The sequence below is a fragment of the Apteryx mantelli genome, chromosome 12 (assembly GCF_036417845.1).
Source record: "Apteryx mantelli isolate bAptMan1 chromosome 12, bAptMan1.hap1, whole genome shotgun sequence".
Lineage (NCBI taxonomy): Eukaryota > Metazoa > Chordata > Aves > Apterygiformes > Apterygidae > Apteryx > Apteryx mantelli.
In genome coordinates this window covers 23,117,542-23,131,117 of record NC_089989.1, presented here as the reverse complement: position 1 = coordinate 23,131,117, position 13,576 = coordinate 23,117,542, and the positions used below count along the sequence as shown (strand labels likewise).

Below are 13,576 nucleotides of genomic sequence, written 5' to 3'. Positions count from 1 at the left end.
TGACTAAATACCAACCCAACTGGGCTGAAGTTTTCTGCAGCCAGAACCGTCTGCGAAGACCTTGCAGCTGTTTCTCAGAACAGGGTTAGAGAAATGGATGCTGCCCTGGCTGGGCAAGATCGCATTTAAAACCCGTTGGCTAAGAAGCTTTGGGATGCTCCACGTTTTGGGGCTGAGATGTGGAAGCCGGTGGGGAGCTCCCCCTGAAGTAGGGATGTTGCTTTGGCCGTACCTGCACCGCTTTATCTCGGGTTGGCCAAGCTGCAGGTCTCCAAAAGCGCTCCTGCTGCCACGCTGGACTGGAGCCGCGCCGCTCCTCCGTGATGCACAAAATCTGCGATCCCCCACCCCGAAATAGGTGACCTGCTCAGGCAGTTGTGGTTCGTGTCTCTCCTGGTCCTAGTCTGCTCGTTTTCCTGCTCCCTGAACCGGCTTTTGTCTCCTCTCTATTCAAATCTGGTGGCTTTCTCTTCCTCTTCCACGCTGCCCGGGCACCGGCGCGGGTAGGTGGGGAACGGTGATACACCCGTCCCTCGCACAGACGTCTCTCGCCGGCGTGTTTTCAAGTCTGTGTGCCCAAAGCGTGGGAGCTCGGCGACCTCTCAAAGGAGCACTCATCAGGGTCGCTCACCGGGAGCAGGCCAGCGTCTTCCCGATCTCGGTTCGCAGGAGCAAAACAGGCAGTTCGGGCTTAGACTTTTTAACAAGAAGTTGGCCCGTGGCAAAACGCCCAGCAAGGAGAAGTTCAGTGCAAATGGTTAAAATCTGGCAATTTTACTAGCAGCTGAGAACAAGGTCGTCAAGACGGGAGGTGCAAGTCGACGGCATTACTGGTCACGCCGACAGGACGCTTGCGTACCCGCGCGCACGCGTGCAGGGAGGGGAGGCAGTGCTACCAGTAGGCACGTGCAATATTTAAAAAACCCTAATATTTTAAGCAGTGTAAACTTAGAGGAAAACCTGTACGTGTCGGAGGCCTGGACCCTGCTGGCGTTACCCGCTTGGAAGTGCCGGGGTCGCCTCCCCAGCCCGTGTGTTCCCGTGCGGCCCCGCTGCCGTCCCCGCGCGTCGGCAGGAATCCCGGCTCTTCCACCCAACCTGCACCGTTCATTAAACTTTCATCTGACTAGGAAAGCTGCGCGTTTTCTTGACAGAGCAGATTCTGTGGCTACTAATTTATTACTGCAATTTAAGAAACAGACGTCTGTCTGACATGTGCCATGCGGTTCAATAGGTCACCAGTGACATCATACTTAAAATCGTTATCTTTGCAAACTGTGCATTTTGGGTAAAAGCTTTTATTTATAGTCAGTCATTAAAATTGAGACCTGATATTTACTTTTCCTCTGATTAGGTTAAAGAGTGAATATGAACAAAAAGTACCCTTCGCTTGCCGCCAAGCAGTTTACAAACTGTGCTATTCACAGGCAACCTTTTTAAAGGTATTATGTTAAACCATTATGGGCTGCAATGGTGTGTTTTATTTAATGCATTTGTTTTTTCAGTGCCGAGGCTGGATTCAAAGCTGATCCGTGTCACGGGGGGTGCATTTTATTTCTTCGTGGTCGCTTGTAGGCTGTTGTCCTCCTGGCGGGCGAAGCGGAGCTTGTGGTGCGCGTTGGCCGTGCTGGGTTCGGGGAGAGCCGCGGGGTTTGCCCGCGGGAGCACCCGGCTGGTCCAGGCCCTCGGCCGCACGCGAGAACTTCACGGGGCCAAATTCTGCATCCTTCTCTTGCCCAGGCCCGTACGCGCGGCGTCTTTTAAGCCAAGTCAGCGGGATTACTGATGCAACGAGGAACGTGAGCTGCGGTAAACCACGTATGAGGGCCCCACGCAAACCCTTCAGAACTGAGCAGCTGTAGAATAACTGTAATGAAAACGAATTTTGACCAAAAATTATAAATTACAAGTTGGCTATACTGCACAGTATACTTTCTTAATATTAGATAGTTGTTTTTTTTTTTTTTGTCCAGATCCTACTGCTAAGATCACTGGCCCATTTCAATTTTTATTGAAACAAATAAACCCAATAAAAACACTTACGCTGAGAGCTGAAGCTCCACAATAAAAAAAATAGAAATTACTGAGTATTGAATTTATTGATTTATTTATTTACTCCAACTGGAAAATTGAGTATTGTGTTAATGTATTTTATAAGAATCACAGTGCTCGATGAAATGGCTAATTTATTTTAGCGTATACATAAATAGCTAGCAATTTTCAGTGAGACAGGCTAATGAAAATGATGCTATGAAGTTGTCTATACTATGAGGAGTGATGGAGTCAAGTTATTATTGGTTGAGTGCTAAGACGTAGTGAACTGGCCATCATGTCTTTGAACTTTTGAACTGCTACTTGGTTGTGTGATTTATTGATTTGGATATCAGTGTGTTAAGTTAACTTTTTATTTTTGTTGGGGGGGTTGTACATGCAGCACAGATAAGGAACATGCTGCACAATTTTATAGATGTTTAGGTTAGACGAGATGGTTGAAGAATTTAGTGTTTGAAGAGCCCGAGCTTAAGGTTTCATCTAGGAAGATGCAGAGACGCTGGTAGGTGCCATCGGATGTCAACGCTGATGTTCTGATTGCTCCCGATGAGCTGAGTACTAGCGGGTTTGGCAGCGCACGCGTGCATCCTATTTGTAGGAGAAACGTCGCCTTTGTTCTAAATTGAGCGTATGATCTCATACCACCTCTGTTTGCCTACCTACCTGAAAGCTCTCCTCGCGGCGGGTCTTATCACCCGGTGCCTGGTACCGGCAGAGCATCTCTTTTGTCACCCTGTCCCGGGGAGCGCTCCGTGCCACCGGCCGCGTGCCCTCCTGCACGAGGACGTGGAAACTCGGCTCGTGTCCTAGCTGTAACTCCCTCCCGCGCTGGCCGTCACTGCGGAGCCGTAACGCGCCGTGTTGGCCGCCGTTGTCTCGTCCCTTTGTGCTACACTTGTTGTTCCTGGTAATTTGTTTAGGGCTCGGAACAGAGGTATCAAACTAACGTGACTTCAGTTGAAGCGTTTTCCTGCTGCAGGACTTCCCTCTCGACTGCGCTCGCATGGGAACCTTTGCATGGCAACTGCTCTGAGCTCTGTTCCTGATTAAACACAATAACTTGACACCTGCATTTTACAATTTGCTTAAAGTGCTTTATCCTGTAAAACTAGCCATTTCAAAGCTTCAAAGCCAGCAAACTCACAGGGGTTTGCACGACTTAGCTCATCCCTCCAGTTAGCTACTCCGACTGTGTGAATCGCGACTGGACTTGCCTAATCTACTTGTTCCCTGCTTTAAAAATCGCAGTCTTAAAGCCTATTTTCCCCATCCCAGCACACTCCATAATTCTGCTGTAGCTCTCAGAAGTGCATGCAAGTATTTTATTTTTATTTCCTAATGATTAAACTGACATGTCTTTATTTGGATGTTAAAGGCGCTCCCCCTCCTTCTCCCCACTGTGCCCGAAAACCTTTTCGGCAGCCTCGCAGCGAGAAATTTGGAAGCTGCTAACACTTGCTTCCCCCCCCCCCCCCCCATCCCTCTGCTTTTTAAAGGAAAAAAAAAAAAAAGGGCCTGTTCAGCAAACAAAACTAGTGGGAAAGGCTAAAAACAGGACTGACACCAACACCATTAGCTTGAAAGAGGGGGAAAAAAAAATTTCCATTTCATCGCAACTATGTTATTGTTTACTTTGCCATGCACATCCTAATATGGTTACCTCCCCGGCACGGCGGCCGCGCCACGCCGCGCCGCGCCGCGCCAGCCGAGGGGCCCCCGCGGGGAGCCGCTCCCAGGCGCCGCGCGCACAATGAGCCGCGAGCGGCGCAACTCCGCCGAGGGCCGCCCGCGAAATGAGTGTCCGAGCCGGCCTGGCGCGCAGGTAGCCGCGCGCGGCCCTTCCCGCTGAGCTTTTTGGCCACGCGCGCGCGAGGCGCCGCGGGTTTTTTTTTTTCTTTTTTCTTTTTTTTTTTTTTTTTTAAAAAAAACCACAGCACCGCGCGGAGGTAAGAGCGGCGGGACGTCGCGGAGGGAGTGCGCCCCCGCGCAACGCAACGCAACGCAGCGCGGCGGCGGGACGGCTCCGCTCAGCGCCCCGCGCAGCGCCGCCCCGCGCTGCCGCCGCCGCCGCTGCCGCCGCCGCCGCTGCTGCCGCTGCTGCCGCTGCCGCTGCCCGGCGGCGGCTCCGCGCGGGCGGAGCGGCGCTGCGCTGCGCTGCGCGGCGGCGCCGCTCGCTCTCTGCAGCGCCAGAACAAAGGTAGGTTGTTCAACTCCGCGGCTCCGGGGGAGGGACAAGTTATTTTTGGAGGGCTGCTCTGCGCCGTGCGTGACTGGCTGACCTAAAAGGAGAGGAAAAAAAAAAAAAATTCCTCCGTGGAGTCGAGGAATGAGCGAGCGGGCCGGGAGCAGCCTCGGGGAGCGCAGCGGTGGTTTTATGCAACTTAAAGAAAGCCGGGTCCCCCCCCCTCCCTTCTCCCCCTCAGAAAACGCTCTGCTATTTCGAGAAAAATTCGCGTTGCTAAAATACTTTAATCCGTATGTTCTGTTTTATTCTTTTAAGCACTGATTTCTCTGCGTTTATGATTTTATGGGTGCGTATTCCTCTTAGCAGCGATGCATTTCTGTGAATTCTAAATAAGCTTTGCTAGGGAGGAAACGCGAGGGGTATTTCTGCACGAGGATTTCAACTTTTTGCTTGGCGTAGTCTGAAGGTACTCCAGCCTTTCTGGGGCTGTCCAAGTGCTTCCGTGCCCTGACAAGAGTTATGGTATTTCTTAAACCATCCGTTTGTCCTCTTTTTTTCTTTCTTTCTTTTTTTTTTAAGTCTGTATGTTATTCAGCCTCAGTGGATTTTTTTTTTCCTGCAAACTGAAATGCTCTTAGATTTTGCTGTGCTTCTAGGTTTGTGCTGAAAACTCAGAAAAATATGAATAAAAAGCACTAGAAGAGAAACACTGGTGCATCTCCCGTTCAGGGGAGCCTGAAAACCCGTCTGCTTTTCCGTCAGGAAGTACAGAGAGCAAATTCATAATTTAGTGCAAGAGCAAATGAATTCACGGTGATAGATACGATGAGTATTATGTAACTTAATAAGAAATACATTTTTGATCGTAAGGGCGGACACTGCCGTTGTAAGGCATAAGTATCCAATCTAGGTAAGTCTGTGGAAGAGCACTTTTCTTCCAGCCTGTAACACACGGTGTTGTCTTTAGTCCCTAATTCTTGCCGGATTTTAAAAGGGAAGCAGCTTCTTCCTAAATTGAGTGTGGTTCAAAAAATCTTTCAAATACCTGTTGTATACTCGGTTACTTAATTGGCTCTCACTCTCCCTAACTCTGTTGCCTGCCTTTCCCAATTTATTATGGGATCTCTAGATTTTTTTTTAAGGAAGTCTTAGTTCCCAAGCAAAGCAGGATAGCTAAGCTTTTCTTTCCTTCTTTTCTTTTTTTTTCCTTAAAATATTATTCCTTACCTATTCCTAGAGATTTCTTTCCTCTGCCTTTTTATTTATTTTTCTACTGAGGCATGCAGCTTAACCTGTGCTAATCTGAAGCTCTTTTTAAAACACAGGACCAAGTCACATAACATAAATAAACTTTTGTGCCCCCAAACTTTTATCTTATAAAGCTGGCAATGATTTGCTTTTAGATTAAATTAAAACTCAACAGTGATAAACAGAAATAAATGTGTTTTTTTTTTTTTTAATCAAAGGGTGTCTTTTTAAACACATTTCTAGTTTTTGCTTTTTGGGCCATGTAGGGGATGATAGGAGTTAGTAGCCTTTAATTAGACGTGGAGATATTCACATTTTACAGGGATTTATGTTAGAACATGGAATGGCGGGTGGCTTGTTTCCTCATTATGAATACTCCCTGCACATAATGAGGTTCATCATTAGTTGATGGAGTGAATTTGCCCTAGCTCTACCTTGAAAGGCACATAATTTACATACTACTTCAGAGCTTAGGCTTTAATGGATTCCTCGATGAATAAAATGAAAAGCTACTTTCTTTAAATTTTTGAACAGTGTTTTGATAATACGGATTTAATAAGACATTCAATTTCCTTGTTAAGTATATTTGAAAGTGCATTCCCAATTTTAGCAGCGAATATGCTTCCCCGTGTCGCTTTCTGCCGCGCAGGGTGATGCACGCTCGGAGATACCAGGGTAAACGTTCGGGGGGCCGTGGGGGGCTCGCGGGGTCCTGCGCGTGCAGGCACCTGGGGCCTCGCGCGGGCCGGGCCGCGGAGCGAGCGCGTTAGGGCTCAGCGCCGCCGCCGGGGCCGCGTGCGGCGCTTCCCGCCGCGCCGAGGCCCGGTTTGCACGAGGCGCGTTACCGCGTCCTCGGCTTCCCGGAGCGCCTCCGCTGCTGCCTGCCCTCTCCCCGGGCAGGGCAGGGGGACGCGGCGAAGCCGAAGGCGGCAGCGGTGGCGGTGGCGTGCGGGGCAGGCCGGGCATCGCCGCCCGCTGCAGGGGCGGTGCGGGTCTCGCCGCGACGCTCGCAGAGGCGGCCGGGAAGTCAGAGATGCAAGGGGGGGAAAAAAAAAAGAAAAGAAAAAAGGAAAAAAGCGGCGAAGGCTTGTTTTGATAGAACGCTTTATTACCTGAAAACGAGGAGCATATATTAACATTAATAGAATAGTCTGTGTCACTCTTTTTTTTAGGTAATTTACCTCAGCTGCAGACCTGTCGGCTTCAAAAATCTTTCTCTGTTCTAAAACATATATTTGTTTAGGGAGTTTTCATTGAAGTGTACATGACAATTACAGCTGTTCATTAACAAAATTGGGTATTTGTTTTAAACTTTAACCAATCACTTTGATATGCTAATTATGGTGTAATTTAATTTGAGCCCTGTAATGATGATGCTGTTATTATGGACATAAATGATGCAGTTAAGCTGAGAGTAATCTCATTTGCATACTGTACATGCCAGTAAATTAAGCCCTTTCTTCGACTGCTTCAGCTTTAATTTTCCACTTCTTTTCACACAGCGCCTTTTCAGCCAGTCTCTTATAAGCCCACTTTGTAATAGTGCTGATGACTGTTTGATGTGGAGAGTTGCTGCACCACAATAATGCAAGACACAAGATGTAACATTTAAAGGATTCATTATCTTACTGAGTGTTCCTTTAAGGCGCCGGGATTAACAAGGGGTGGAAGTGTCCTCTCTGCGGAGCAGCACAGGTCTTCGGATAAATAAATGCAGTCTGGTTTTCTCCCCCCTACCCCCCCCCCCCCGTTTTTTTTTTTTTTTTTTTTGGTATACCCTAATATTGAAAGTGTCTCAGTAAGGCCTTACAGCATTTTTCAGTAATAAGCCAAAGCACCATCATAACCTTTTTGTGCAACGTAGAGTGTTTGACCTTTACTGTAGGATGTTCGACGGTGGTCCACTGTTGCAGAAAAGTTATCGGATATAATTTACATTTTAGCGAGCACGTCAGATTATTACTCAGATTAGGCATCTGGGCTACAAAAGCTACCTATATGACCTACAGTAATGCAGAATTAAAATCTGCGCTGTTGGTTTATTTTGTTTGGTTTAATCACTGATTCTTCCTTTGGTGGCTCCTACGTGGCTTAAACTTAAGATGATATTAAGTGAATTTTGAATTTATTTTTTTAAAAGACATTCATATGTCCTTATGCCTCCCAATATTAATAAAAACCTGGGTTTCAACCCAGTAAAAGTCACCAAAACCAATCAGAAATGAACAGAATAAGTGCTTTACTTAAATGGTTAATCCTTTCCAATTTACCATGTTGTAATTGAACTAAAGTATTCTCATAACACTGTGGCATACAAAGAAATCATGTGAAATAAACAGGGTGCTTTTTATAGCTCCTTACTGTTATGGTTGGATATTTTCATAGTTTAATACCTCTGGAAGTAGAGCCTGTCTCAAGTTCTGAACAGCAGTTGGCCTCTCAGAGAGCCATTGTTGTGTGGGTAACCAAGCTAACTGAAGAGCGTTATTAAAACCTTGCAATCCTTTCCTTACACAGGGTCCCATGACCAAAAATAGTTTGTGCAGTTGCCCACAAACATGCAAGTTAATAACTTCCTGGGTGAAGAGTGTAAAAACTGTTGCTTTCCAAAGCACGCCCTTCACTCCTGCCTCCACCCCTTTATGGTGCACAGCAAACAAACGGGAGGGTTCTCTATTTACCCACTGTCCAGCATTTAATGAGACTTCGGTTTTTATGGTTCTCGCCTGCACTTTGTCTCAGTTCTGCATTTCTCGCATGCCATTTTGTTTTCAGCAGTTGTTCCCCGGTAGCCTGACCGTTCGCCTGCGCTGGCTGGGGCCGGGCAGCAGCAGGGCTCTGCCTGATGGCCATCTAACCGCCCCATTGAATTTGTTCCCCGATTTTGGCATCAGAAACATGATGATCGTTCCCAACAAGCCTACTTCCCTGGCCGTGCTGGAGCGTAGGGTTTCAATTCTCCCAATGCTCCTCTTCTGCGTGGGATGCATGCAGGGAAGGACATCCATGGAGACAAGTAGAGTTAAGATGGTAGCATCTGCCAGCTAGCTCTTCAGTGGACTATGCCTAGACTCTGCCTCCTGGGAGAGCTGATCTGAGGGAGAGCCCGATGTCAAATGTTTGTGTCCATATCTGAAACAAAAGGTGCACAGAGAAGAAGAGGCTTCCCTAGTTCCTGCTCTGTGGCTGTCCACCTAAAAGTAAGGTTCACACCTGAGCGTGTGTGAGAGATGCACCCCAGCAGCAGTTCCTGTGCCGTTGGTGCTCAGAGCCCATAGCTGTTCAGGTGGTCGATGAAACCAGGTACATGCTGGCTCCCCCCACACACAGGGAAAGGGATTTTCGCAAAGCAGAGCAATGCAGACCATGCTCTCTCTGGCCATGCCAGAAGATCAGAGACACTTTAGTAGTGTTGGAAATTTTCAGTCTCTAAGCCCATGAAGAAGAGTTCTTGACTTCATCTCTTTTAGCAATATTTCTGTGTTCAAGCCCTTCTCTTTCTTTTAAACAAAACGTATGTATTGCTTTAGGATGCTGTAGGCTACGCAGGAGGTGTTGTATCTTCAGTTTCTGTAGGCATGGCTCTACTAAGCACCTGTCTCTTGGGTCATGGAGAGATTTCTGGCCCAAGCAGGCAGATGAAAGTGCGATGGACTGAAAGGTGAGATAAGAGAATCTCTTCTGGTGCTTTTTAGTGTTTCTTGGATGTAATGATGACACAGTGTACAGTGCAAAAACTTCAGTGTTAATCTTCTTGGGAGATAAAAATATTTCTTCCAAAGTCATTTTAATACATTGCCCTTAAAGAAGCTATGTGTTGTAAGAGCTGTCTTCAAAGGAGGTTTCAGGCGCAGTTTTTTCCTACCCTCTTTGTCCTAATGAAACACATATCCTTCCTCCCCTCACAGGACCTTTTCAGTTCATTCTGGATAAAGAAACTCGTTTATGAAGAAGATTTTCCCTGTATCATCCTCCCTCTTTAATCTGGTCCTGGATTGCAATTATCAGTAAGTTTCTCCTTCCACACTTTCCAACCCACAAACCTTTTCAACCCAGTCAGGTGGGAAATTAAAAGGGATACCAGTTCAAACGAGGTACTGTGCAGTCCTGTTTGAGGGTTTCTGTGTAATTCAGGATTGCTGGTTTCAAAGGAAGTTTTCGCATGGGGTAATTTCTTCTGCAGAAAGTTACTTTGTGGAGGTTGGAGTTTCATGGGAGATGGACTTCTACAGCTCTGTTTACAAACAGCTTTGTTCTTACCCTTTCCCAGCCAAACGAGTGTGTCTTCACAGAAATACTTTTGGTTGAGAGTGAAGCCACTGAACTACTCTCCAGAATTATAACTACACCAGATTAAAGAGTAATCATATGCTAATATACTTACCCCTTTAAAGTCATGGATATCAAGACGTAGAAGCAAAAATAGACCTCTGATCTCTATCTCAGTAATGTTTTTTAGCATCAAGTCTCTTACTGGTATCCAGAGGAAAAGGTCTAGGAATTTGTGATCTGATTTACTAATAGCCAAGGAAAATAGCTTTCTATCAGTGTGAAATATCGAATTAGCCTTTGGCTTCTTTGGGCTTCTAAAGCCCTAAAGCCTTTGAGCTTCTAAAATCTGACTGAACCAAGTTGACTGCAAGTTTCCGAGTATGAAGAGTCCCCGTTTCCATTCTTGTTGATTTGTCCGTGTTTGTAGCTTCATCTTTTCACGGCTCTAGATGGTGGACAGATATCTGATGAGAAAACCCTAGAAAGTATCCACAGATGCTTTGCTTTTCCAGCATACGGAGACCCTGCTAGCAGTTCCCCGGTGCCAGACTGCTGGCTCGCCGCGAGAGCACCTTGGAAAGGGTGACGTTTTGGAAATCTGAGTGAATCTACCTGTTGCTACTGGTCCTGGTTGTACACAAAATAAAAATAGTACAAGTCAGGTAGCTGTTAGGGTTTTTTAATCTATGAACCTTCAGTTCTTTTGGCTGCACATACCCTCTTTGCAGCAGGAGTTTTTCCTGCGACTGGAGAATACGAATGTCTGTCTGAACTGGCAGAGCAGACAGAACAACGTGATGAAATCGCGTTGAACAAACCCGCTTCTAGCAGAAGAGTGAAGTGTATTGAGCAAAGCTGTTAGTAGAAGGACTTGGGATAAACCACACTGTCAGGCCCTTGCCTTGCTATCCACGTCCCACCTTGGGACTAAATTGAGCAGTGGTGAAAGAGACTATTGCTTTTGTTTCTCTCGCTTACCTACTGGTCCCTCAGCAGTTGTGAATGGGTGTAGGTCGCAGAGGCAGGCTGAAATCCCCAGCTCTCCTCTGTGAGGTGTGCATGCTTCAGGTGCGAGTCTTCAGCCCTGGTTGTGTTGAACTTGGCTTCATGTTGGCTTCTCCTCCAAATAAAACACTTAGCCTAAGGATGGCCTTTCAAAAGATCATGTTCTTTTTCCGAAGAACTGCAAATTCTTGAGCTGGGCTGCTTATGTAGTTTCCTGAGACCATCACTTTGAGGAAGTTGACTGAGAACAAATGCTGCTTTCAGGTGCGTGGCTTAAATCAAAAGCAGCTCTGTTTGAGTTCTCTGAAGTTCGTCAGGGTTTACACCATTATTAACAACCATGTGGACTCAGGCAACACTCTTATTTTGCACGTGGGATGGGTAGTGTCTGTTGGTCTCGTGCTCTTCTGCTGCAGGGATGCAGCATCCAGCGGGTGGCCCCAAGCAAGCAGGTTTTTTTTGGTGTGGCTCCTACAAGTGCGTTCTTGGTGGCCAAGGCCAGAGCAGTCAGAGGAGCTGCAGGAAGTCATGTCCCCCGAGCATAGGTGTCTGTGCGAGAGAGACGGGCACTGCAGAAAAGAGGCGCAGTCTGCCAGCTGGGGAGACTTGCCTGTTTCTTTGCAAACAGAATTTACCCTTGGACTTTGGGAGGAACAAGCCAGCTATGTATGAAAAATTTCCTAGGCTTTATGCTGAGTTAGGACTTTCCATGTATTCTCAGCAAAGCTTAGAGACCCATAGTTCAGCTGTTCCAGCTGCGGGATATTTCTTGTGATCACTGGTGTCTTCTTTGGGAAGACAGGATTGAATCTGCTTGGATGTGCTACAAGCTGGATGAAGGAAGCCAACATGAAGAAATGACTGGTCCTTCCCAGAGAATGGGAAGCTTTACATTGTTTTTAGAATGAAGCAAATATCAAAAGGAAGAATGAAATGATAACAAGCTAAATTGGTGCCAAATGTACTGAATTCCATGTGCATGCAGTAAAGGGAAACCCGGATCCTGTAGTTTTTCCTTGGAAAATGACTCTTCTGTCTTCAGAAGCCATGTGCAGGATGACCATATAAATGTGGTTAAACGGCATGGGATTCTGATCAAAGGGGCAATTAGGAGTAATAAAATAGGAAATACAATTATTGCTACCATTTCAGATCTTATAGCCAGGGAGAATCTTAGCAGCTAGATGGAGAAAAAAAACTTAGCATTAAGAGAAGAAAGGAAAAAAAAATCCCCAGATTTTAGCTTGTTCAGCTCTGTAGAAAAAGAGATTTGGAAAGTAAAAATATATTTCCTAAATTCACAAATAAATATTAGTTAAAGGGTTGACTGAATCACATCACAGCAGAAACTGAATTAAAAACTTCTGTACAGGAAAATTTACAGAAGTTAAAACAGTAGCTGGGTTATTTTCATAAAGTGTCCAGCACATATGCTGCACTTGCTTTTATTGTTCACCGTTATGGTGTCATGTCTGGCTAGATTTTGCTTTGCTACACACCTCCGCCCCCTAACAAACTGGCCCTATGTATGTATTTAGAGGGAATATAGGGAAATAAGCTGTGTGACAGTAAACTTCTGTTTTTTATATGCTTGGCAAATGTTTTTTAAGCATGGTATAAGTACGCGGTACAGTCGGATTTAAGTGTTTGAGGGGCGTGTTTTACTCCCCAAAGCAATGCATATGTTTTGGCTTCCTTTTCATTGCATTTTTTCCCTCCAAATAAATACTTAGTATTTTAGAGGCACCTATGTTTAGATAATGCAGGTTTGGACAGTATTCTCCTCCGTGTGCTGCGGAGATGCTGCCGACACGCCTGGACAAACCTCTGCGCCTGAACCCCTCGGGCCAGGTTCTGGCATTCGGTGTCCTCCGAGGGAGGGATTGCAGCAGTTAATCCTGTAATAGTCAGATTCTTCAAGGTAGCATCTTCTCTCCTCCCACGGGTTAGATTCTCAGTTTTACCTGACCGTGTAAAACTCTCCAGAGGCGACGCAAACCCAGCGACAGCCTCGGTTCCTCCTCGCTTCCTCGTCGGTGGTACCCTGCCCGGGCACTCCTGTTCTTCCTCAGCCTTTTCCCTGGAGTTTCTTGGAGAGTTTCTGGTTTCCTGGAGAAAACAGTGCATTTGTAAGGATCTGTCCCTCCTCAACCTCTGCTCCATCCCTATTAATCGTTTCCTACTACCCGCGTGCCTCGAATGCCTCTCAAGAGTCCGGCCAAGCCCTCAGCCCTGCGAGATCCCAGGGTCACGCGTTTGGTTCCCTTGCAGGATGCCAAAGCCTATTTAGAGTCAGACATGTAAATATCCAGCTCAGAAATAATAATAAAAAAACAACCTCGTGGCAGAGTTCTCCGAGGGAATGGGAACGTCCAGCTGGCATTGGCTCTCACCTGTTTTGATAAGGCATTGCGTTTGCAGCAGACATTTATAAGCTCCAGCAGCTTGGCCCAAAAATAGCCTTCCCGTCCTGCTTCCTTTCCTGAGGGTGGGAGAATGTCTTCGAGGCATGGCGAGGACGATGTGTGTTTTATTCCCGGCTCTGCCATTGCCTTTCCCTGTTCCCTTCGCTGGGGCGCTTGCGACCCAGTAAAAGGCTTCGGTACACGCGTGGCTTCCCTGGACCCATATAGGTGCTAAAACTCCCCGATGGACCCAGGCCTGCATCCGAGTAGCTGCAGCAGGACAAACGCTCAACTTTGCAGAGCGGTTGTAAGCCCTAATTAATTCGTGTTTGTAAGGCACTCGGAGTCCGTCCCATAAAACAAACCGCCCGGGCCCTACGTGTTGTTGCTGGCTTTTGTTTTTAACCTG

At 46.8% G+C, this 13,576-nt stretch overlaps 1 protein-coding gene across 12 annotated transcripts in view; it reads left to right on the top strand.

Moving 5' to 3' along the window:
* FOXP1 (forkhead box P1) overlaps positions 1-13,576 on the top strand; it is a 385,930-nt gene that overhangs the window by 184,227 nt on the left and 188,127 nt on the right. Inside the window, exon 1 of one of the 12 annotated variants that reach the window (XM_067303480.1) lies at positions 4,192-4,249. The exons of the other annotated variants lie outside the window; for them this stretch is intronic. The gene's annotated coding sequence lies outside the window, so the exon portion shown is untranslated. Of the gene's footprint in view, positions 1-4,191; positions 4,250-13,576 lie in introns of those variants that run through there. 12 annotated transcript variants of the gene reach the window in all.